The sequence below is a fragment of the Petaurus breviceps genome, unplaced genomic scaffold (assembly GCF_028583685.1).
Source record: "Petaurus breviceps papuanus isolate PSGF00001 unplaced genomic scaffold, PetGlider_PUasm1.0 42, whole genome shotgun sequence".
Classification (NCBI taxonomy): Eukaryota; Metazoa; Chordata; class Mammalia; order Diprotodontia; family Petauridae; genus Petaurus; species Petaurus breviceps.
The window spans coordinates 1004943-1032511 of NW_027186325.1; positions in this window are offsets into that span (position 1 = coordinate 1004943).

Sequence of the window (27569 nt, forward strand, 5' to 3'; positions counted from 1 at the left end):
AGAGAGAGAGAGAGAGAGAGAGAGAGAGAGAGAGAGAGAGAGAGAGATTGGAAATGATGCCAAATATTCTCATTTGAGGGAAAAGAAGGGAATAACACTTAAGTGCCTCCTGTGTACTAGGCACTGTGCTAAGCAATTTGCAAATTTTATCTGCCAATGGGGAAAATGAATCTGGCTATTAGGAAAAACTTCCTCTTCTTTCTCCTCCTGTTCCTCCTGCTCTTCCTCCTCCTCATCAACAGCAGCTGCATCAACAGCAGCAGGAGATGTTGCTGAAAATGGAAAGGGTGTCCCTGGGTTTTAATGGATTCTTCATCATTTGAGATCTTTAAGGAGAACTCAGATGACTATTTGGTGGAGATTCTGTTCCTGAATTTTTGAAAGTGTAGAGATCATGGTATTTGAGGAGCTCAATTTTCTTTCAATATCAGTTTAGCTTCCTGGTAGTTTCTCTAGAGCTTTGGTCTGACCACATCATTTCCAATCTCTTCCCATTCAATGGCCTCCAATAGTTGGCTACTGCTTCCAGTTTCAAATATAATAAAAACTTTTGTGTTGCACTTTGTTCCCTTCTTTCCTTTCTCCTTGCACTTTCCTCTTTTCCTCATGCTCTTGTATAAAGGGATATAAATTTACTTTCTGTTCTCATATGTGACACTCTATCTGCTATCTTCATGCATTTGCTCTGGCCAGTATTTGGAATTCTCATCCTCTTCTGCCTTTTTATTTCTCTCAACACTCAGCAACTCAAGTTCAGCCTTCTGCAGAAACCCCTTTCTAGTCCTACCCCCTTCCCAAACTTTATTTCTCTGATCTTATTACCTTTCCTTCTAATGTGCATATACACACACACACACATGCATGTTATGTAACATACATGATTATTTACATATTATCTCATTACAATGCATGTTTCTTGAGGTCAAAGACTCTTTTTGCCTGTTTTTATATTCTCAGTGCATAACACAGTGCCTGCCACTAAGTAATGTGTTTTCACTAACTGAATGACTGACTACCAATTTAAGTAACTGTGAAGGTGGTATGTTAAAAGCATCATTAGGGAAGATTTTGAGGTACACAAGGATGATGGCAAGGGAATCAGTGTAGAGGAAGACTGTGAGCCAAGTGTATAAATCAAGGACAAAAATTGGGAGAATGTACTTGAACATGGAAAATCATGGGTTTATAATTTTAGGGCTGAGATGATGTTAAAGTTTATCCAACTAAACTCCTTATTTTATAGATGAAGAATAAATTGTAATCCAAACAGTATGAATGCTTTGCCCAAGGACTCAAAGGTACAAAGAGTGAGAACCAGAGATAAAACCAAATTTCTTTCTCTCCAAATCCATTATGCTTTTTCCAAATCACCATGAAAAATAAGGAGAGGGTGTTAGAGGTGCATAGCACAAATGTTAAAGGAAGGGGAGGAGCCAAGATGGTGGCATAGAAGCAGGAAAACTCCCTACACTCCCCACATAACCAGCTCAAATACCTATAAAAATAACTCTAAACAAACTTTAAGGCTACAGAACCCACAAAGTGACAGAGAGAAACCTCCTGCTGAAGACAGGCTGAAAGCCCAGCAGGAAGGGTCCATCTTAACTCACTGGGAGCCAAGCCCTGGCCCACATGAGTCTGGGATTTTAGCCTCAGGGTGGCCACAACCAGCTCCGACTGGAGGAACTTCAGGAGAGGGGATCACCAGCACCTGTGCCAGTTTCCAGAATTGTCAACCCATAAATGCCAAAGACAAAGTGAGAGGACAGTGGATTTTGGGAACAGGGGGTCCAGGAATGCAGCTGCTGCCAAGTGGTTGCTTCAGAGCTCCTGGCCTGCAGGTTGTAGGGGGATCAAGCAACCGTTTTGAGGGGAAATAGCTCTTGCTTTAACCTGCTTGGATCTGGATTGCTGTCTAGGGTGGAGGTTCTGGGGTGGGTGACCAGGTGCCAGAGCTGGTGGACGCTTCAGAGAGGGCACTCAACTAATGGCTCTGACAGCTGTGAAGACAGAGCTCTCCTCTCTGCAAGCAGAGTTCTACTGTGGCAAAAATCTCAAAAGTCAAGTAATTGAGTGGCAACATAAGCAAGCAAAGGAAGCAAAGCAAGCACAGCAATCTGACTTGGATTCCTTTATTTGGGGGCAAAAAGAATCAAAACATAGAATAGAAGGAAGACAACAAAGTCAGAACTTCTGCACCAAAAGCTTCCAAGAAAAATATGAACTAGTTACAGGTCATAGAGGAGCTTAAGTAGGATTTTGAAAATGAAATAAGAGAAGTGGAGGAAAAATTGGGAATAGAAATGAGACTGATGCAAAAAAATCATTAAAAAGAATCAACAACCTGACTGAAGAAAATAATACCTTAAAAAATAGACTAACTCAAATGGCAAAAGAGGCTCAAAAAAGCAATGAGGAAAAGGATGCCTTAAAAAGCCAAATTTGCCTGATGGAAAAAGAATCTCAAAAATTCACCGAAGAGAATCATTCCTTCAGAATTAGATTGGAGCAAATGGAAGCTAGTGACTTTATGAGAAATCAAGATACTATTAAACAGATCCAAACAAATTGAAAAAGAGAAGGCAATGTGAAATATCTTATAGGAAAAACCACTGACCTGGAAAATAGATCCTGGAGAGATAATTTTAAAATTAATGGACTACCTAAAAGCCACGATCAAAAAAAGAACATAGAAATCATCCTTCAAGAAATTCTCAAGGAAAATTGTCCTGATGTTTTTGAACTAGGGGGCAAAATAGAGGTTGAAAGAATCCACCAATCACCCCTTGAAAAACATCCCCAAAAGAAAACTCCTAGGAATATCATAGCCAGGTTCTGCAGTTCCCAGATCAAGAAGAAAATATTACAAGCAGCCCAAAAGAAACAATTTGAATATTGTGGAAACACAATCAGTATAACTCAGAATCTGGCAGTTTCTACACTGAAGGATTGAAGGGCTTAGGATATGATATTCCAGAGGTGAAAGGAGCTGGGATTAAAACCAAGAATCACCTACCCAGGAAAATTGAGTATCATTGTTCAGGGGAAAATATGGTTATTTAATGGAATAGAGGACTTTCAAGCATTCTTGATGAAAAAAAAAACCAGAGTTGAATAGAAAATTTGACATTCAGATATAAGAAGCAAGAGAAGAATGAGAAGGTAAAGAGGAAAAGAAATCATAAGGAGCTTATCAAAGTTGAGCTATTTACATTCCTACATGGAAAAACAATAATTGTAAGTTACAATAATTGTAACTTATGAAACTTTTCTCACCATGATAATAGTTGAAGGGAATATGTATATATATATATATATATGTATATATATATATATATATATATATAATGTGTGTGTGTGTGTGTGTGTGTGATGGACAGGAGGGTAGGTTGGGAGGAGGCAAGTTCGAAGCACACACTTTTGAAAAGGGACAGGGTCAAAGAAGAGAATAGAACAAGTGGGGGGGGTGGGATAGGAAAATAATATGGAAATGTTTTTCGTAGCTACACATGTACACCCTATATTGAATTGCTTATCTTCCCAGTAAGGGTGGGTGATGAGGGAGGAAGGGAAAGAATCTGGAATTCAGTTTTAAAATCAGGTGTTTAAAAAATATATCTATATATATATAGATATATTTTTTTTTCTTTACATGCAACTAGTAAATAAGGGAAATAAGATATATAGGCACTGCGGTAAAGAGATCCATCTTACCCTACTGGAAAGTCAGAGGGACATGGGGGAGGATATAGGAGACAGTTGATTGGGGGAGGAGGTGTACAGTGGGATTGCTGTTTTGGAGTAGTGGGTAGGGGAAAGATGGGGAGAAAATTTGTAACTCAAAATCTTGTGGAAATGAATGATGTAAACTAAAAATAAACTTAAAATTTAATTAAAAAACAATAAAAAATATTAAAGGAGGATATTGTTTACTAGTTGATGGTGAAACAAGAGTCTGAAAATAAATTTGAGCAAGGAAACATGCCAAATGTACCTCCTGTGAGACAGAAGTGGATGAAGGAGACACTAGCATTTTGAAGGGTTTCTAGAGAGTCAGGTTCATTGAAGAAAGTCAAGGCTATATATCAGAATCATGTAGATTAGAGAAATTGGAAGATGGGAGATTATTTGGAGCAGGCTGTTAGCATTAAACATGTAGAATTGGTCCTAGTTGGGCAACTCATTATTTTTATTATTATTATTTTAAAGCAATTAATTAGGGTTAAGTAACTTGCTCAAGGTTACATGGCCAGGTGTTTCTGGGTGGGTGCTAAGTGTTTGAGCCCAGATTCTATCCCCAGGTCATACCAACACTGGGGTTGGTCCTCTTACTCACTGTGCTACTGTAGCAGCAAGCCCCCAAGCATCCTCAGGGTTTGCTGCCCATACAGGTTCTTGGATCTGCTTTGTTAAAGGAAAGCAACTCAAAATGGGTTAACAAGCTTACTTTAATCAGTCAGACATATATCGTTTACCTTGTTCAGGAGAAAAGGTCAGCACCCTGAACCTCAAAGTATACAGGCATAATTATCAAGACAGAAACATCAAGTAGACAGATTTCCAAACTGTCCAACCATTACATCCATACCCAGTCAACATCTGGGTTTCCACATTCTGGGTTTTTCAAAGCCGGGGAACTCTCAACAACGGCTTCCCAGAATTCAGATCAAATCACAGAACACTTCTCAAAGTGAGTCCCAAAAACAAAGCTACACATCAGGGCTTATATAGCCTTCTCCTGGCTCAGAGAATGTAACAACCTTATTGACTCACTGGCCAATCAAGAAGTATCTACTGAAAAACAAGCCTCCCCCACCCCAGGCTTCAGGTGCACATTAGCCTAGGGGCAGGGAAGATCTTTAAAATTTACATTCTTATTACAGCTACCTGGCCGCCCCTGGGCAACTCATTATTTATGAAGAGAATAATTATATATGTACTTGCTGCTTAGCTATTAAAAAGGATTTTAAAAAAATCCAGGTTTAGTTAATATTGTGGGGTCAGTGAAGTTCTTCAGAATATAACTCCTTTTCCTTATCTTAAAACCTATTTAGAAAGTGCCTCCTCTTTCTCTGATCTTACAGCTAAGTTAGAAATTTAAAAGTTTTGTAATTGTCCAAGTAGGATTTTAGTTTTAAAAAAATGCATGAACACATGGAAAAGTGTCTCTTTCCTTCCAAATAGAAAGACTTCTTCCTCCCTTACCTTTCCTTTATTATTTTAAAAATTTCTAGACTTAATCTCGTTCTCTGGTTGAAAAAAAAGTTTGACAGTATTGTCACACACCTTGTGACATTTGTACTTGATCATACTATCATGGGACTTGGAAGGGTCCTTGAGAGGGCACTGAGTTAAATTGCTTGTCTAAAGACTACATTCTGATACTACTCTCATGATTTAGTCATCATATATATTTTATGTCTGGCTCTGATGGAAAATGATTAGTTGAGAAAATTATGTGATATAAAAAATATAAATGAAAATGCCTTGACAAATTGACTATTCATTCTATCTCTCATTTATACAGTTATTTCCTCAAGATATCTTGAACAAAAATAAATTTATCTTAATGATATTTTATTGAGAATGAATGAACAACGATGCCATGCATGTTACATATATGTATGCACATACATGTGTATGTATATCATTATTATTCCTTTAGCTTAAAATGTCATTAAAGCTTTGGGAATGCTGTATATATCCATACAAGATAATTTTAAAACTTTGATTTCTCACCCTATATGTTGGTATTATATATGTGCACGTGTCTATGTTGTAGGTCTATATATGTGTATAGATTAAAGTTAATATTATGCTATATTATTGGATTATTCATAATTTATAATATATCCTTTTCTAGCAAAGCCCCATCTTTTAGCCTAGCTTTATTAGATACCTTTTCTGGCCCAAACCTTCTGAATGTGATCACTCCCAGGTGCCCCCCACCCACCCAAGAATTGGACTGGGCCTCTCTGTTTACTCTGTAAGCACAGAATTCATTCTGAGCTCCATCATGCTATCCAGAGGATGAATTTTATGTCCATGCTTTCTAATCAAGATTTGGATTAACTTGGTAAAAAAAAAAAACAAAGGGGAGACCAAGCCAGAAATAAACCTGATTGAGATGCTTATTTTTTTCTTTTGTTATTTATTTAACATTTTATTTTCCCCTAATTATATGTTAAAACAATTTCAACATCTGTTTTTTTTTAAATTTTGAGTTCCAGACCCTCTCTCTTCACCTTTACCCCCTCATTGAGAAGGCAATCAATTTGATATAGGTTATACATGTACAGTCATGAAAAACACATTTCCATATTAGTCATGTTGTGAAAGAAAATACACACCAAAAACAAACAAAAGATGTCAAAAGAAATAAAGTACAAAAAAAGTATGCTTCTATCTGTATTCAGACTTCATTAGTTCTTTCTCTGGGGATTCACAACATTTTTTTATCATAAGCGTTTTAGAATTGACTTGTATCATTGTACTGCTGAGAATAGTTAATAGTTGATACTATTAGTTGATCATTATACAATATTGTTGTTACATGTACACTGTTTTTCTGGCTCTGTTCCTTTCACTTTGCATCAGTTCATGTAAGCCTTTCCAGGTTTTTCTTAGAGGATCCTGCTCATCATTCATTATAACACAAGAGTATTCCATCACAATCACATACAATAACTTGTTCAGCTATTCCCCAACTTATGGGCATCCCCTCAATTTCCAATACATCACCAACGGTTAAGAGCTGCTATAAATATTTTTGTACATATAGGTCTTCTTCTCTTTGCTTTTTATCTTTTTCAGTATTAGTAGTATTACTTTGTATGCATGGGTTTCCATGCATTCCCTTTGCAGAGGGTATACGTGGTTTTATAGCCCTTTGGACATATTTCAAATTGTTCTACAGGATGGTTGAATGAGCTCCCAACTCTGTAATAGTGCATTACTCTTTCAATTTCCCCACATCTCTGCTAACATTTGTCATTCTCCTTTTCTGTCAAATTAGTCAATTTGATAGGTATGGGGTGGTAGCTCAGAATTATTTTATTTGTATTTCTCTAAGCAATAGTGATTTTGAGCATTTTTTCATATGGCTAAAGATAGCTTTGATTTCTTCATCTGAAACCTGCCTGTTCATATAATTTATGAATTGGGGAATGGTTCTTATTTTTATGTGCCTGTTCTCTCTGTATTTGAAAAATGAAGCCTTTATCGGAGAAATTTGCTATAATTTTTTTTAGTTTTGATTACTAACTATATTTCCATCTTCTTTCCCTATTTATTTTTTCTCTCCTTTCGCTCTGTTTATCCTCAAAAGTATTTTGCTTCTGACTACTCCCTCCACCAATCTGCCCTCCCTTCTATCACACACACCCTTTCACTTATCCCCTTCCACAGCTATTTTTCTATAGGGTGAGATTGATTTCTATAGCCATATGAGTGTGTATGTAATTCCTTCTTTAAGGCAATTCTGATGAAAATAAGATTCAGGCTTTCTCTCTACCTCTTCCATCTTCCCCTCCACTGTAAAAGTGCTTTCCTACCTTTTTTTTAATTTGAGATAATTTTCCCTGTTCTACCTTTCCCTTTCCCCTTCTCCCAGTACATTCCTCTTTTTCACTTGCTGCTTTTTTATGTATCATCCCATCATATTTAACTCACACCTCTGTTTATGTACATATCTTCTAACTGCCCTAATAATAAGAAAGCCAGTTACCCTCATTAGGGTCCTTATGCTTTCTCTTTCCTATTTACCATTTTATGCATATCTTGCATCTTATATTTGAAAGTCAAATTTTTCTTTTCACCAGGAATGCTTGAAAGTCCTCCATTTAGTTGAATATCTATTTTCCCCTTTAAGATTATTGCACTGTTTTGTTGGGTAGATGATTCTTGGTTGTGATCCTAGCTTTCTTGCCTACTGGAATATCATATTCCAAGTGCTTTTATCTTTAGAAGATGTTAAATCTTGTGTTATCTTAACTTTTGAATATTTGAATATTTGAAATTTTCTTTTTTTCCTTTCTGGCTATTTTTTAATATTTTCTCTTTGGCCTGGGAACTCTGAAATTTGGTTATAATATTCCTTGGATTTTCATTTTGGGATCTCTTTCAGGAGGTGATCAGTGGATTCTTTCTAGTTCTACTTTATCCTCTGGTTCTAGAATATCAGCACAGTTTTCCTTGATAATTTCTCAAAAGGTGGTATCTGTATCTAGGCTTTTTTTTTTATCATGGCTTTAAATTAGTCCTATAATTCCTAAATTATTCCTCCTTATTCTATTTTCCAGTTGTTTTTCCTATGCGATAGTTCTAATTTTCTTCTATATTTTTCATTGTTTTGATTTTGTTTTATTACTTCTTGATGTCTCATGGAGTCATTAACTTCTACTTGCCCAATGCTAATTTTTAAGAAATTATTTTCTTCCTTGAGTTTTTGTATTTCCTTTTCCATTTCACCAATATATTTTTTTAAGGAGTCATTCTCTACAGTGAATTTTTGTATATACTTTTTTCCACTTGACCCATTCTGTTTTTTTTAAGACATTCTTCTCTTCACTGGATTTTTGTTCATTTGTAACCATTTGGCTAATTTTGCTTTTAAGGTATTATTTTCTTCTGTATTTTTAAAACCACCTTTACCAAGTTATTGACTTTTTTCTTTAGAATTTTCTTGTACCACTTTCATTTTGTTTCCCATTTTTTCCTTTGCCTCTCTTATTTGATTTTTGAAATCCTTTTTGAGACTCCTCACCCACCCATGGCCTGAGACCAATTCACATTTTACTTTGAGGCTTTGGATGTAGGAATTTTGACTTTGCTGTCTTCTTCTGAGTTTGTGTTTTGCTCTTCCCTGTTACCATAGTAATTTTCTATGGTCAGAATCTTTGTTGTTGTTGTTTGTTAATATTCCCATTCTATTTCTTGAATTTCATATTAACTTTATCTTCAAGTTCAGCTTGGCTCCTGAGACAGAAAAAGCCACTATCTCAACCATTAGGTTTTTTATGCAGCTGCTTTGAGAGCTAGGTTCTAAGGTTGTTTTTTTATTCTTTCCATTCTCCCAAGGTAGTATGATCTAAAGAGAGGTATGTTTACTAGTTTCCTGACCTCTGTCTGGTCTATAAATGACCACAAATACTCTTTTTCTGCTCTGTAACTGTGACCAGTATTTCCAATCCCCCCCCCCCTTTTTTTTTAAGCAATCAGGGTTAAGTAACTTGCTCAAGGTTACATGGCCAGTTATTTCTGGGTGGGTGCTAAGTGTCTGAGCCCGGGATTCGATCTCCAGGTCTTCTCAACACTGGAGCCGGTGCTCTTACTTGCTGTGCTACCTGGCCGCCCCTATTTCCAATCCCTTGCAGCCATAAATTGTGGTATGTTAGTGCTCTTCGTCCTCCTGGGACTGTTACCCAAATCTGAGTGTGGGCAATACAACACTGTCCTTCATGTAGTTATATCAAAGGGACCTCTGTAATCTCCTTCTGACCATTTGACTGACCTTACCATCTGTGGTCTGAGAGCTCCAAAAGCAACCTCTGCCGCTGTTGATTCAATTGCCTGCAGGTCTTCCTTCTGATTTGCTGGGCTGGCACTAGAATGGTCTGTGCTACTCTCTCTCCCTGGTGTGGTAGACCTTTCCTTCCAATTTTCTAAGTTGTCTTGGACTGGAAAATTGTTGCATCCTGTCATTTTGTGAGTTCTGTCACACCAGGATTTATTTTGAGGCATTATTTAAAGTTATTTGGGTTGAAATTTGGGAAAGCTCAGGCAAGTCCTTGTCTTTTTTTCTGCCATCTTGGCTCCTCCCTACTAGCTTGTTTTTTTTCTTATTTTTAAATTTTTATTTATTTTATTCTCAACTTAAGAAATAAAACAAGCAATTCCATAACACAGTAGAATAGAATAAAAGATGATTTTACTTGAAACTGCAAATCTATTGTTTATAATTTGCTATTTCTTTTAAATAAATAGAAAAGTTATCATATAACTTTATTTTTTCCCCTTTTCTCTTTCCTCTCCTCCCTGTCCCCCAGAGATGGCTACAATTAAACACAACCATTTGTTTTGTAACCATTTTTTTGTAACCATTTGTTACAAAATTTGTGTATGTATACACATGGATATACATGTGTATATGTGTAAAGCCATTCTATACATCTATTTATCAGTTCTTTCTCTGCATGCAGATAGCATCTTCCTTCATGTGTCCTTTGTAGTTAATTTAGGTATTTGTAATAGTCAAAGTGACTTATTCACTCAAAGTTATTCTTAAGACAACATTGTTGTTATTGTATACAATGTTCTCTTGATTCTTCTCATTTCACTCTTCATTATTTTCTACTAGTCTTTCCATATTTTTCTTTTTCTTTTTTTTTTTAAGCAATTGGGGTTAAGTAACTTGCTCAAGGTTACACGGCCAGTTATGTCTGGGTGTGGTGCTGAGTGTCTGAGCCCGGGATTCGTTTCCAGGTCGTACCAACACTGGAGCCGGTGCTCTTACTCGCTGTGCTACCCGGCCTCCCCTTTCCATGTTTTTCTAATATTGATCTCATCTTTTCTTATGTCACAGTAGTATTCCATCACAACCGTATACCACAACTTGTTCAGCCATTCTTCAATTGAGAGGCATCTCCCAAATTTCCAGTTTTTGTCACCACACAGAGAGCTGCTATAAATATTTTAGAAGGGATAGGTTCTTTTCCTTTTTCCCTAATCATTTTGAGGAACAGACTTAGTAGTGCTATTGCTGGGTCAAAGGATATATGAAGTTTAAGAACTCTGAACATAATTCTGGATTGTTCTCCAAAATGGTTGGATCAGTACAGTTTTTTTTTTTTCCAATCAAGGTTGCTGTTTCTCATAGAACAACTGGCATTCTTTGAGTGTCAGAAAGGGGCAAGATCAGCCACAGCTGAAGGCCAACTCACCCACCAATCATGGTTGCCTTTTCTTGGTCTCAATTACTGTCAGGTCAGTCTGAAGGAAGACTCACTTGGATTTTAAGGCCTTGTAACATTCACTTGCGGTCTTTGGTAATCCAGAAAGACTAATGACCTCAATTTATTGGCCATTTTCTAGCTTAAATAATAAACTGACTGATCATGCTTAGAACTTGGTCTCTCAGAATTTCATATGGGGCAATGTGTGTGTGTGTGTGCGTGTGTGTGCGCGCCTATGTATATCTTTATTTCCACCTACTATCATCCAAGTATGGACATGTTATATCAAATTAATTTTCTCTTTTTCTTACCTATTTGTATGTCACCCTACCCAGAGTGAGAATAGATCATGACAATAGCTTACAGAATTATTGAAATGTCATAAACTTTGAGGCATAGCATCAAGGGAAATTAATTTATGAATTAATCAACAGGCATTGGATAGCTACCTATGTGTGAGGCACTACTGGAAATACTACAAAGTATAGATCATGATCTCTGCCCTCAAATGTTTTAATATCTGTCTAGGGAGACACAATATAAAGGCAAACATATAATTTACTTTACCATATAGCATATGATGAATGTCAGATGATTTCCATAAATAGTAAATATCAGAACACTAACTAGGTTGGGCCACTGGGGCTTTTCCCCTAGGAAACTGATATTTAGAGAATGTTGTAACTATTTATACGTCTTCTTTGGCAAAGAAAAAAAAAGATAGAATTTAGTACCTGGTTAAGAACACTAATTGGTTAAAATATGAAGCTACTAGATGGTATCATAATATCACAATTGGGTCCTTCACCACCCCAGTCCTAATCTGCTCTCTATAAGTAATGGCTTCCTCAGGAGCAGACATCTAGTGCTGTGTTGTTGCTGCCTCTGCCCTACCTGCCGCCCATTTCTCCCCACCCTTCATCACTGATCAAGCTGTTCCAGACTCTAAACCTTGATTTTTCCCACCATCCTCCTCCTTTGCTCCTACTCACAGCTGCTGTTGAATTAGAGAAAATCACAAAACTGTACTCACTGGGCCCAATAAATATATGTATGTTATGTAACCTCAACTGAGCCCTCACTCTAGCAAGGTAAATATTAAATTTCTCTTTCATAGATGTACTATCTCACTATAGCAGTTGATATACATCTTTTCCTATCTTCTCAAGCCTCCTTTGGCACCCACTTCTCCCAGGCTCTCAGTTGAGGATTTTATCTCATACATTTTGGGGAAAAAATGAGATTATTTTTCAAGACCTCCCTCTTTTCCCTTTCTCCTTTTCTGATATCATTCAGACATATTCTTCTACTATCACCTCCTTCATTTTGCTTGTGAATTAAGAGATGGTCCCTCTCTTTTGTTCTCTGTCTCTCTGTCTCTGTGTCTGTCTGTCTGTCTCTTCTGTTTCCCCCCAAACTGCTTGAAATCAGTATTTTAAGATTAGTGACTTTGTAGTAAATAAAACAAATCAGGGCACCAAAAAGGGTAATCTAATTCCATTCAACTTGCATGAATGTTCCTGTTTCTGTCATTAGGGCTGTTGCAAAGAATTATATCCTTAAATTACTGACGTCAATTTTAATAGATTTGCAAGTTTGTATTGAGCTAGAAATTTTCCTGAAAGTTAATTTAACAGGTTTTCATTAAGTAACCCTTTCTTCCTCTCTCTCAAGTCAATGAATATCTGTTTTATTAAATGAAATTCAGCTATGCCAGTTCCCTATTGCCCAGGAGCTAAAAATACCCCGAACTGTTGTCTGGGTGGTAGATCTTTCAAAATGTTAATGGTGAAGAATGACAAAATAGAGTTTTAATAGATTTTGATATTAGTGGTGCTGATGGCTGTATGAAGGATGGATACAAGTGGAGATACTATGGAGAATGAAAGTAGTAGTATCCTGTTGCATTCTAGTTACGCACATTAGTGCCAAGTTTTGCATATGTCTATAGATGTTTATCTATTCATTCATATCTCTTTCTCTGTCCTTGTTTTCTCTTCCATTAGAATGTGAGCTCCTTGTGAGTAAGGAAAGAAACACTGAATGTAAGAGGAATTACAAAGTTTTTACTACTATATAAATATTTAATACCTTTTTGGACAATCATCTCAAGTTTAGCCTAGGGCCACTTTTTATTTATTTTAGTTATTTTGGGGTGGGAATAGGCATTGGCCTCTTTGTATTTTGAGTATTTCATGTTTTTCTGTTTGTACTCAAATCTAGTTCATTCCTTTTGGATTTCCATGTTTTCTCTTATTACAGTGTCCAGCTTCCTCAAAGGACTTTTAAGTGATACAGGTTTCAGATGGGGTGCAAGGAAGTGCCTATTATCCCTGGAGCTCTGCCTAATTTATCTGTCATGGGAGTTTACCAAGACTGTTTCGTGAAGTAGGCAGATTTTGTTTGTGCTATGAAGACTCATACCTAGGTCACTCAGAAGTTCCACCTCTATATATTTTCCATCCTAATAGAACCCAGGAGGAACTCAACAACACATAATATTGCATTTGACAGAATCCAGTCTTGCAGATTTTTATCACAATTTCTTCCATACTGGATTATTCTCTGGTGTTAGTGAGGTGAAAATGCTGCCAATCATTTCACAATCTTACCCCTTTACATTTTCATTCAGGAAAAATTCTTGTGAAAAAGTAGCTAGCCATCCTCACTGACTACCAAGCAACTACCCTACCATCCACAAGGAAGGCATATAAGTGGGGCAGCTAGGTGGTGCAGTGAATAGAGCACCGGCCCTGGAGTCAGGAGGACCTGAGTTCAAATCCAGCCTCAGACACTTAACACTTATTGGCTGTGTGACATTGGGCAAGTAACTTAATCCCAATTGCCCTGCCTTCCCCCTTCCAAAAAACAAAAAAAAAATCCCCAAACAAACCAACAAAGAAAAGAAAGGCATATCAGCCTGACTAATGTAGGAAGGTGCATTGAGGAAAGACAAGAGTGAGGTCAAATCATGTGTGTCAAAACATCATTACCAATTTGACTAGTATGTCTTGTCAGCCTAGGGTCAGGATTCTAAGACACTAAGTCCCATCCCTACCTCCAATCAAACTCTATAGTCATCATCCACAGATCCATCAATCTCTGCAGAGAAGACACTGCTTCTACAACTGCTAGAGCCCTTGCCTCATCGGCAGTCACCCCTGCTAAAGATGCAGACAAGAAGCTTATAAATGTTTATTTTCTTTCTTCTTTCTTTCCTTAAATGGTTCAGTATCGATGAACTTCTATCTGTTTTACCAAGGTGATCTACAGAAGATAAGGGCTTTCCAAATCTTACTTGTAGCTGAAACCCCTATTTGTTGTCTCTAGTGAGGTCAGTCATTCAATAAATATGTTTAAATACCTTCCTATTCAGCAGACACTATGCTAAACATAAGAATTTAAAGAAATTCAAAAACATGGTCCTGGACCCATAGGAGCTAAAATTTCAATGAGGAAGACAACCAGCATAATAATTGTGTGAACAAGATATATTCAGAGTTAATGGCAGGTAATCACTGAGGGAACACATTAGCAGAAGAACAAGCACCAGGAGCGGGTTTGAGAGATGGGAATGGCCACTTAAAGAAAGTGAGCTATCAGTTGAATCTGGGAGGAAATGATGTTAGACAGCAGAGATGAGGAGGGCTAGCATTGATGGTATATAGCCATAGGGGAGAGCTAAGGAAAGGAGCCAGAATCAGGACATGGAGAACCCTGTGAGAAGGTTAGCAAGATAACCAATGCCATCGTGTCATAGGAAGAGGGCAAACTGTAAGAAGACTAGAAAGGTAGGAAAGACCGAATGTGTAGAGGGCTTTAAAAACCAGAGAGTTTTATATTTGATTCTAGAGGTAATAGAGAGCTATTTTGGTTTATTGAGTAAGGGGACAGCATGATCATACCTGTGCTTTAGTAAGAATACTTTGGCAGATGAGTGCAAATTGGACTGAAATTTAGATGGTCTTTAGATAGGAAAATGAACCTTATAGCTATTAAAATAGTAAAGGATTGAAGTGGTAAGGACCTGCAATAATGGTGGTGGTTATTTGAGTAGAGAGGTATATGATAAATGTGAAGTTAGGAACAAGAAGACTTGTCAAAAGATTGGTAAGTAAGGCAATTGTGAATGAAGAGTCACGTATAACACTGAGGTTGTGAACTAGGGTGACTGGGAGAATGATGCTCTTTACACAGTAATAGGAAAGTTCAAAAGAGAAGAGGATTTGGGGAGAAAGGTAATGAATTCTGTTTTAGACAGTGTGAGTTTGAGATGTCTATGGAACATTAAGAGTTTAGAACTGGATAAATAGATCTGACATGATAATTTAACCCATGGCAGTTAATCAGATAACCAAAGTGACTTTGTAGAGAAGAATTTCACTTGAATAATGAAGATAGAAGCTAGATTGTGGTGGGGGTGGGGCTGTTAGAAGCAAGTGAGGGAAAAGGAAGTGGAGGCACCTATTGCAGAGGGCACCCAACACTCACCAAGTAAGTCATAGTATTAAAGGCAGAGACCATAGGTAGCCTGGTTGGATTTAAATAGATAGCAGACACAGTAGGGAGATCTTTCATTCATGTACTTATTTGTTCATTTGGACCTTGTCCTCGTTTTCTCTTTTCTAACACCAAGATCCATTGTAATAACAATACTTTCAGGCTTCATGTTCACACTGGCACTAATTGACTCTGGTCTCAGTTAGCACTGACTGTCCCACTCTCGAATCCCTGGGTTCTTAGCTTTTTTTTTTTTTTAGTTATGGACCCCTTTGGCAGTCTTTTAAAGCCTATAGATAACTTGTCAGAAGAGTATTTTTCTTTGTTTTTTTTTCTTCAAAATTTAATTTTAGATTCAAATGCCAGAACACAAACAGAGAATAGAGAAATGAAACAAAAACATAACATAAACTTAAATATTGGAACTTAAAAAAAAAGTTAGAAAGAAAAAAAATAAAGCATGTCACGTGCATAGCAGAATGAGAGAGGATTCAAAATATGTAACAATAAATTTTCATTTCAAGAGAGTGTATATGATAACTAATACTCATTTTATTGAGAATTGTCCATCTTTGCTTTCTTGTGAATTTTCTTTTGTTCTCTGCTGTGCACTTTTTTACTTTGTTCTTTTTCTCCTCTCCCCCAACCCTCCCAGAAGGCTAGAATAAATTTTAGACATATTTCTCCATAGCTATAGCTATAGATATATAGACATATACATATATATATATATACACACACACGTATAGACATATACTTTCCCAAACCTATTTTACTCCTGATCTTTGTTTTTATGCATGTGTATATATCTTGTTTCCTATTCCCCCTGCCTCTTGTACTTTCCTTTTACCCCCTACCTTGCTGTTCTATTACTTCCCTACTCCCCTCCAAGGATCCCTCCCCTATCCTTCCATTCCCATAAATCTAAATACCCTTATATACACCTAGTTACCTATTCCTTCACCCTCCCCTCTGAAGATCCCTCCCTTATACTCTTGCCCCTCCCTATTCCCCTACCAATTTATTTCTTCTGAATTTAGAAGATTTTTATACTCTTCTATATATATATATATGTATATATATATATGATTTCCTCTTAAACCCATTCCTAATGAAAGTAGGTTACTAGAACTACCAGCCATCCTCCCCATCTGATTCCTCTGTATCATTTCTTCCTCTTGCTCCTCATTTGTATAAAATAATTATTCTTTTAATCTGTTCCTAAATGGTTATACTTTTAAAATTCATATCATACTCAGGTTTATCCCAATCTTTCTTATCAGCTACCTAATTATTGATAAGAATCTTAGAAATACATTTTACATATATGAAAAGTAAATAGTCTGTCCTTATGGATCCCTTATATCCAGTCTTTGTTAGGTACCTTATATTTCTATTGGTTCTTGTATGTCAAACAGAAGTTTGATTGTCCCTCAGACTACTGGCACTTCTTCTATCTAAGGCCTCCCTAAAATTGAGGGAAGAAATTTCAGTGAAGAAGAGGACTATCTTCCTCATCAGCACCAATATCACTTAGGAAAGCCAAGAAGACAGCCCCATCCAGAACACTGGTCCTGCTTCCAGGCCAGATCCCCTAGTCATTGTCCCAGGAAGCAAGCCATGTAGAGATACAGCCTGACAACAGCTTACTGTTCCAGCCATAGTTACCTAAAGCACATAAAAGGCATTTCTTAGCACTGAAGTCCTTAGCACTTGTCAATTGGTCCAACATCAGAAATTAATGATTTTATCAGTAGAAAGGACACAAAAGACTATTCATTACCATATGCTTTGGTAGCGTGCCGTAAAGACCATGGGACCTTTCCATCTGACTTGCATCTGAAACCTCCTATATCTGTCATATCCCTCATCAGAATGGGACGTCCTGGAGAGAAGGGCTCTCTTGCTTTTCTACATTTATCCTCAGTGCTTTGGACATAGAGTAAGTGATTAATAAATGTTTTTTTCATTCATTAATTCATTTACAGTCACTCATTTGGAGAGGCATCTCATACCAAATGGAGGAATAAAAATGGGTATGAGAAACTGATCAAGTCATCTCATTTTATACTTCTTCAAATTCAGGGAGTATTCATTCTAATTTCTGAAGTAAGTGTCCTTGATTTCAATAATTAAAGATTGATTTAACACAGGGCCTGCTTTCAAGGAGAAAAGATGTACTTAAAGAATGAAATAAAAGTAGAATAAGTGCAAAGAAGTCATTTCAACAAAGATATGATGAGAAATTTGAAGAAGGAAAACTCACTTTCACCTAGTTTGGGGTGGAAAAGGTCAGAATAGTCTTCATAAAAGAGTTAGGCCTTATAAAGCCTTCATAAAAGTTAGACCTTTAATAGAAAGGTGTGTAGAAGAAGAGGAATTGATTTTAAGTATGAAGGACAATTTGAGAAAAGGTCTGAAAGTCAGAAAAAGCTGGGGGGTACAGAGGACTTAAATGATGTATTTCTTTAAAGCTCACTGTGTGCAAATTGATGTGCAAATTGATCTGGGCATGCAAACAGAACATTAAGACAGTTCAATTCATAAGGAATTCACATTCTTATTGGGGAGACAGCACATATGGTAGGTTTCTGCTGTGACTCAGATGGAAAGGACTCAGGTCAATAGGGTGTAGATGGTAATGCCTCTCCTTTAATGTCATTTCCATTGATAAAAATAATATCACTTTCTTATTTTGACAGTTTACTTATTTGACAATTAGAAAGACTTTGGTGGCAAGAATAATCTTTTCTGCATCTTCAGTAATTGTGGTTGTAGTACTTACATGAGCAATTGCCAGGCTGTATTTCCATAGGTGTTATTTCTCAGGATAATGCCTGGGGCATTGACCTGGATTCTTTGGTATTCCTGGAGCCCTTGGGTTTGGAGTCCTCAGCTGTCTCCATAAGGGCCTATAGGGAGATAAGGCTCAAGGTGAGGGTGGAGACTGAACCAACCTGAAGGCTGTTTCCTCCTGACTTTCCCTCAGGGTATCCTGATGCTTAAACTAAGCTGGTTTGTCTGCCCTATGAATGGTGATTGGTTGGGATTTGGTAAGGATAGCCAACCTTTTCTCCATAGAAGTTGCCTCCCTGGATGATAACCATGAAGACTGGACAGGAAGCAATATTGGTGGTCTGGGGAGGGGTGCACTCCTACTCCACAGGCATGTATGTATGATAAGAAATAAAATTACCATACTATGGCAAAACATAGGATAAATACCAACTCTATATTAAGTCTGAGAAGAGAAAAAAAATTACCAATGGTTAAAGTAAATGTGGCTTTCTAGAGTAAGCAGCACTTTAATTAGGTCATAAAGAATATAATGGTGTGGTAAGGAGACTGATATTTCAACTATGGGAAACAGCACAGAAAAAGGCATAGAAATGAGTGTGGTGTGTGTGTGTGTGTGTGTGTGTGTGTGTGTGTGTAAATATGATGAGTTTCAGTTTGGTGAAATGTAGTAATAAAAAGTAAAGACAGAATAAAAATGGAATCAGGTTGTGGAAGTCTTTAAATGACAAGATAAGGATTTTGAATGTTACTTTATAGGCAGCTAGATAGCTCAGAGGTTAGAGTGCTGGACCTGGAGTAAGGAAGACCTAAATTCAATTCTTGCCTCAGACAGAACTAGCCGTGTGCCTCTGGGCAAGTCACTCAACCTGTTTGCCTCAGTTTCATTATCTATAAAATGTATGTAATGTGTGCCTCTACCTCCCAGGATTCTTGTGAAGATAAAAGGAAGTAATCTTTGTAAAGTACCTTTCAAATTTTGAAGTGCTATATAAGTCTTAGCTACTATTAGGTAGTAGGATTTTTTTTTTTTGCACAGTTTTGAAATGAGGAGTAAAATGTCCCAATCAAGACAAATCTTCAAGTAGGGTGAAGGGATTTGGAAAGGAAAGAGTGGACAAACTAAGAACTGTTAAGAGGTTACTAAAAGAGTTCAAATGGAATGTAATGAGGAGTATTATTTGACAGAAAGAGGATAAGAGAGGAGAAGACAGATATAGAAGGACATTTGTGAGGACTTAGCAACTGGTTATAGATAAGAGGAGAGGGAGAAGAGACAGGCAGTAATAGAACCAAAATTTCAATATGGGAAATTAAATAAAGAGATGCTGCTCCCAGGAATAATGAAAGAAGAAGAAAGAATACGTTTGAGAAAAAAAGACCATAAGCTTGCTTTGGGAAATGTTGAGCTTCGGTGCCAAAGGGAAGACAAATAATTAATTTGCTGTAAGAATTGGTGAATGCTGATCTGGCACTCAGAATTGGGGTCTATCCTTTGATAATTTAATGGATCTGTGATCTCCTGAATAGGGAAATGAGATCAGAAATGAATGATGGGAGAATAGGTTTTGAAGGTAGCAATAAAGGCCCAGATAAGGAGATGTACCAGAAAATTTTAGGAGGAAAAATCAATTTTATGATTAACTAAATGAATATATCTGCAAATACTTTCTTAAAATGTCTCTCTTCAGATAAGCTTCTTTTTTTCCTTCAATGTGAGTGGTACTGTGGCAATCACTATGGTGTCCATATTGCCTCATCCCTCTTTTAGATCCTTTAAAAATATAACCTGAGCATTTAAACATCTAAGCAGTAAGTAGCATTTTTAATAGTCCCATTACCAGATTTAACATTCACATGACACTTCATGTTAACGGGATGATCCTTATGTAAATGTACAGCAGCTTCACTGAATAGTTCTTTCATGCTTCATCAGTTGGCCATCCCACATAATTTTTAATAGAAATTTAATTTGATCCGAGACAACTGCAATAGTCTGGAACATATTTTCCCTAGTACTTAACTTATTTAAACTTGCTGTAGATGTCAGATGTTCCCTCGTAGATTCTTGTGACACATCTTGGCACTACTGAACACTCATCAGTTCTGTTTGTGTCTTCAAGAGAACTGATCAGAGTTGAAAATTAGTTACCTGATACACCATGCTCCCTAATAGACTTCTTAGATGAGTGCTTAATGTTACCAGTCACACAAATTGCCAGAGTTTTAAAATCAGAATGGCAAACGTATCCCTCTATTTCTAAAATTTCTTTAGGTAGTATCAATAGCAATAGCTTAATCTCCACTGGCATTGTCTTTCTTCCTTAAATTGCCTATCAGTTCCAAGCCCATTTAATGATGGTCTGGTTGCTTGGTGATGTATTTGCAGTGACTGTGTGAGAAATGCTGATATGCACTATTTTGTTTCTTGGTACAGCAACTTGGGTTCATTTTTTAAAATCCTCGGTCTTATTCTTGATCTACTTTATATCCCCATGCCTGTTTGTTGTGAAATACATACTTTAATGGGGTTAATGTCTAATCACAATAGGAAAAACACCAATTTCAATCATGAACTGATTGATAATAGAAGCTATAATTCGTGATTGAATATATGAAATGCTTCCATTCCTATGAACATTTGTATTTTCTGCCATTCAAGTTTGGATTTGTTTATAAAATTTCACTGCTATATTTCTAGGTCAAGGCTAAAGAAGGAGGGTAAGTCTTGAAGTGGATAAATTTGTGTTCAGTGAGCCCTGTTTCCACATGACCATCTAGAATCAAGAACACAGGGATCATCATTTTTAATCCTATTCAAGCATACCATTATGGTTTCTTAGCAAGGTCTGACCTCCCTGATAGCTGCCTAGGCTGTAGACCTAGCCTTTGACCTCCTTTATTCCAACAAAACTGGTCATTCCTATGTACCATTTGTCTGTGGTTCAGCTTTCACATAGCTGTCAGGATAGAATGTAATAGGGCACATTAATTCTCATGAGCTAATAGCAGCTGATAATGTCTGTGTTGTGCCTTTCAGAAATATTTATAGTGAAGTAATGATCACATGGAGATATTACCTTATTACTCAATAGATCTCTCTATAATTGTACCATAATATACTACAAAAGAAGATACTGGGGTTCAGAAAAATTTCTATTTCCTCTCAAAACAACATAGATAATTGTCTTCTCACCTCACTTGATCTCATCCCATTTATTGTTCTCCAAACCATGCTTACACTTGGCATTTAGGGACTAGCTTAATCACTTGCCATCTAACTAAATATTTTCCATTATCTTTATTCCAAAAAGATCAGCAACAAAAGCACTAGGTTTTTGGTGATATTTCAGCAGCATGGTTTTTTTTTCATACTGCCTTTTAATGGACCCACCACCTGCCAGTTTGTGACTTCATAAAGTCTCCAGTTTGGAAGAGGCCTTAGAGATATCTGACACTACAACATCCCCCATGATTGGATGTTCAGTCATTCATGGATTTAATACAATGACAAGAAATTCCCCACTACCTGAGCTAGCCTTATTCCATGTTTAGGTTTTGGGTGTTGAGAAATGTTTTTTGTATGTCAAACTAAAATCTCCGCTGCATCTTTATCCAATCATTCCAAATTATACATTCTGGGATCAGCAAGAAGAAGTTAAATCTCTTCTTCAAAGGACAACCTTTTATGTATTTCATATTTCAGAGATATTTCATATCTTCCTCCTCTTATCCTGGCTAAATATCCCAATTTTCTTCTTATGTTCCTCATAAGACCTAGCTTATAGTCCTCTAACTTTGCTGTGCTCCCTTCTAAGGAAAGGCTTGAATTTCCAAACATCCTTCTTAAAACATGGCCACCAGCAATTTACAGCACACATTAATCATGTTTTGGTTAAGGTAGCTGCTAGCTATGCTTTGTTATATTCCCGGAAAAGAAAAAAAAAATTATGGTCTTTAAATGAGTGAATTAACAAGCATTTCCCTAGACCTTACTACATTATAAAACAGGTGTTATGTTAAGTGCTGATAAGGCTAGGATTCCTAAGAAATCATGTTTCTTATATTTCAAAAATTTTTGTTTTGTGTTGTTTTAGTTGCTGATGTTTATTGTCTCTTACTTCTTCCAATGCTTCAGTGAAGTATTTGAAATCTGGCCATGTTTTTTAGATTAAAGATTATGAAGACTGGAAAAGTAGAAAGGAGAAAGGTGGTGAAGGGTTTTAAAAGCTAAACAAAGGATGTTATATTTGATCCTAGAGATAATATTATAATAAACACTGAAGTTTATTGAGTAAGAGGTTGAGGGGATTGACATAGACAGACCTATGTTTTAGGAAGAAGAACTTAACAGTTGAATGGAGGATTGACTGTAGTGGGAGATACTTATTAGGTGACCAATGAGATGGCAATTGCAATAGCACAGATATTAGATGATATGGACCTGTGCCAGAATATTCAACACATAGAACCAATACATGGGAGCTGATGAGATTATCAAATATTTGCAATTCATTGAGAATGTCATAAATGACGATAACTTAGGTTGTAAAAGTTGTGAACAAATATTGTCATGTTTTTATCTGCTCCAATACCACTCCCTTGAATGAGCTAAATTTTAATTCTTGATAATTCCATTCATTCAATATCTATGTCTATCCTTATAAGGAGGATGGGATGGAGAAACATATGGAAAATCTTCAATTAATATTTCAAACATGGACATCTGCAACTTAATTATTTTTAAGTGGTCAGTGTTATTTCTCTACAGTACCAAATTAAACCCTTTCATGTATTGGGAAGGCCAGGGGGTTATATTCAATCTTTCAGCAGCATCTCTGCACCAGCTGGGCAAGATTATTGTTTTGGAGTTAGTTGATGATTACATAATGCAGAAAATTCCCTCATCATAAGGACAAAGGAAAGAATACTGGAGTGAGAGTGAAGAGACCTGAATTTTTGTGGTAACTTTACCATTAGGTAATTCTTTGACCCTGGGTCATTCCTTCAACTTTTCTGACTATTATTCATCTATAAAGTGAGGATTCAATCATTCTGACGCTCTGTTACATGATCTGCCTCAGGTCAGGACTATTGTACCAGTTTCATAATTTGTTACCCTACCTGCAGACTTCCCCATTCAAACCAACCTGCCAACCTGTGGAACATTAACATTTCTACAATACTACTCTGATGTCCATTGCCTGTTCTGAAACCTTTAACTGTTCTTTGTTGCTGAAAGGATAAAGTCCATGCTCTTTCACCTGATGTTCACAGCCCTTTGTGAACTCTTTCCAACTTACCCTTGGAGCCTTTTCAGCAGAGATAAGTTTGCCTTCTATTTCTGAAATGTAGTGCTTGATCGTATTTTTAGAGTAGTATAGTGCTGTATAGCAAAATAATTGCTTTACTTACAAAAGCATACTACCCCACCCCCAACAACAAATAAATAGAACAGCATAGAAGCAGAAAATTCTTATGGTCAACATCATTCACCCTCCATTTTAGTATGGACAATCTATGTCCTCCATTCAGCACCTCACAAGGAAAACCAGTTCAGTTTCTAGGAAGTCCTTCAAATCCAGTCAAAGTGTTCAGAACTTCCCCAAGGAAACAATTGATTATTTTGACAAACACTTGACTAAAGTATTATGTAAACAAATCTGTATGTGATTCCTTAAGCCCCAGCACACTGTGATCTTCCACCCATTCTACAAGCATTCTTGAATACCCAAGCCCTCTTTATCCAGAAAGGCTAAATCCTGATGCCTGAGCAGTTGGCTCTAGTATTGGGATTTAATTTTGCACATATTTAAAATGATATATATGGCACAGCACATAGCCTTTCTCCTAATCAACCTTAAGCACATGATAGTTATGATAAATAGGAACAAAGAGGTCCAGTTCCTCAGGTCATAGAAATTTTGTGTTTTCCTCTGTGTGGCCTGACTTGTCCTTTTAGATATCATACTTTTGCTAGAGATACTTAGAGTTATAGGGTCTGGACAGAGATTGGGGGGCTTAGCCAGGCTTAGCACATCCAGGGCCAAAATATTCTATCTACAATTAATGGCAAAATCACATCTCTGACAGCTTTGGAAATAACTACTGAGGCATAGTGAGTAGATTCTCATGACTGCTAATCTTGCATTAATCTTTTGGCAATAGTCTCTAATAAATTATTGGAAGCATTTACTTGGACTCTTAGACTGAAGGTGATACTACTTCATCCTTATTCTAGTATGAATATGACCAATTCAACAGACAAATACTCCTGCTCTTCCTATGGTATAGTGAAAAATGCACTGAATTTGGAAGAAAAGAAACTGGGTTTATATCCTGGCTCCACCATTTGATACCTGGGTGATCTTGGGGCAAATAATTTAACCTTTCTGGTTCTCAGTTTCCCCATAAAATAAGCAGGTTGGATTAGGTGCCCTCTAAGATTCTTTTAAGCTCAAATTTTATTTAATTTCTTATAATCTTTAGCCCATACCACTATTTCTTGAGTTTGCCCTCTCCCCTTCTGCCAGCTTTCCTTCAGTAAGAGGATTGTGTCAGATATCCCTGGACCTCAAACATGCTTAACAATTAATCTGATAATTTTTATAGTTATAATTTTTCTTATCTTTTTTGTTTATATCCTCACATTTTTTAGTCTTTCTTCTCTTTTCCCCAGCATTTGTTTTGGCTCCCTTGCTTCCACATTATAGGTTTTCCATTGCCCCTCTTCTACATTGAGCTTCCTGCCAAACCGGCTATCACGTAAAACATTTCTTCAACAAGCTTTTCTCTGAAATACTACTCAAAATATCTGAAAAGAAGCTGCTTCCATGATATTTTCAAGGGAATAAATTTCTCTGTATTAGTGTGGGTAAAAGGGCTGAAAAGTTTTCATTAAAAGGGGGAAATGAATTAGCCTACTATAGACAAAATTTGAAAGCCATAGATTTCTTGTATCTACTTTCATTTGAGCACGAGGCTGAGAAACAAAATGGAAAGGAAAAGTGATTCTGTGTAGAAAATCACCATTGGGAAAACAACTTTTCATGTGCCTTGAACATTGCACATACATGTAGTTAATTGTGCCAGTAAGTTATTAATTCATCATTTTTGTTTGTTTCTGAGTAAAAATAAGTCAGTGAATTCCAATAAGATTTTTTTTACCCATCCAGCAGTGGATAGATGAGTACCTAACTGTGCCTGGAGTCAGGAAGATCTGAGCTCAAATCTAGCCTCAGATATTTACTAACCTCATACTTTAGACAGTTCACTTTGCTTCTATTTGCCTTGGTTTCATCACCTGGAAAACAGGGATAATAAGAGCGACTGCTTCCTTACTTGTTGTGAGGATGAAATGGAAAAAAAAAAGTAAAGTACTCAGCACAGTGTCTGGTACTTAGTAAGAGATAAATAACAACAACAATGATGATGATGATGAGGATGATGAGGATGAGGATGCTGTTGTCTGTCTTCGTTTCTTCGACTGTAAAATGGGAATAATAATAGCACCTACCTCACAGGGTTGCCAGTGAAGCAATGAGAAAATATTTGTAGAATACTTAGTACAGTGTTGGCATACAGTAGGCACTTAATAAACTCTTGTTCCTATCCAGATTCATGCATCTAAAATTGCTGTTAGCTCTTTAAAAATGTGAAAAAAATGACTTCTTTAACTCTTGAATCTTAAGTGCTGTTAGAAATCTTGGGAGCAGGGCTGAGTACCCTTATTTGGTTAGTCCATTATTACAGGTTTCTTCTTTTACTTTTCCTCCCCCAAACTGCAGGAAGCAGCATTTGGAAGAATTTGGTGGCTGTCAGAGATGGGGCAGAATTACTCAGTGTCAAGGATGCAATTAGTCTAAGAATATAGCATTAGGGACTCAAGGAGACAGCAAGGGACACCCAACAGCTATGAAGCAGTGAGTAAATGCTCTCATTTCATTATTTCCAGGAAAATATACATTTCCTTTGAGAAAATATTTAATACCCATATGTATGCTTCATTTTAAAACTTGACATCATATTATGATACTGAAGATATTGATAAATATGTTTAGGAAATGAACTCCTATAAGTTTTTTACATTAAGAAACTCACCTATTTTGTGTTATAAAATTTACTCTAAGTTTAGTTAGAAGGGGAATGCTGTCATATATTGTAAGTTACTATAGAGTTTACATGGATATCATGTGATAGTAAAGGAGTTCCTTTGCCCAAAGGGCTATAAAACTGTACATACCCTTTGATCCAGCAATACCACTACAAGGTTTGTATCCCAAGGAGATAATAAAAAATGGAAAAGGACCCACATGTACAAAAATATTTCTAGCAGTTCTTTTTTGTGGTGGCTGAGAATTGGAATTTGAGGGGATGCCCATCAATTGGGCAATGGCTAAACAAATTGTGATGTACAAATGTAATGGAATACTATCATACTATAAGAAATTATGAGCAGGCAGATTCCAGAAAAACCTGGAAATACTCACATGAACTGATGTGAAGTGAGCAGAACCAGGAGAATGCTGAGCACAGTAAGAAATCATTTGGATAGACTTGGCTCTTCTAAGTGATATAAGGATGCAAGACAATTCCAAGTCTCATGAAAGATGGAAATGCTATCCATATCTAGAGAAAGAACTAAAGAGTCTGAATGCAGATCAAAGCATATTATTTTCTCTTTTTTTCTTTCTTGTGTTTTTTCCTTTTTGTTTTGATTCTTCTTTCACAACATGACTAATGTAGAAATATATTTAATATGATTGTGCATATGTAGTCTGTATCACATTGCTTGCCGTCTTGGAGAAGGGGAAAAGGAATGAGAGAGAAAAAAATTGGAACTCAAAAACCTTATAAAAGTGAATGTTGAAAACTATCTTTATATAAATAGAAAAAATACTATGAAATGAAAAAAGTGCTATGAGATCTTTTAAAAAAATAGTAAAGGTATTCCCTTATGATTTATCATCAATTGTTGTCTTTGCTCCATCACACAATGGGCATTTGTAGAAAGCATAAATACTACCAGTGGTCCAGCATTGATCTGAACTCGGACTGATTAAAAGATGACTTGTACCATATTGCTTTCAGAGTTTGATATGTGACTCAGCTGGATGACCTGACATTACATTGATTCCAAGATGCTGGGCAGTCAATTATGCTGAATAATTATAGGGCTTAAGAGCACAATAAATGATGTCTATTTGAAGAAAAACACCACTCCCTTATGTCAAAGCCAGAAAAATAATAAGAGTATGAGAGGGAGGAGGCTATTTTGGGCTCCTGAGACAATGGTAAAGGCCATTAAAGTAGTCCTTATTT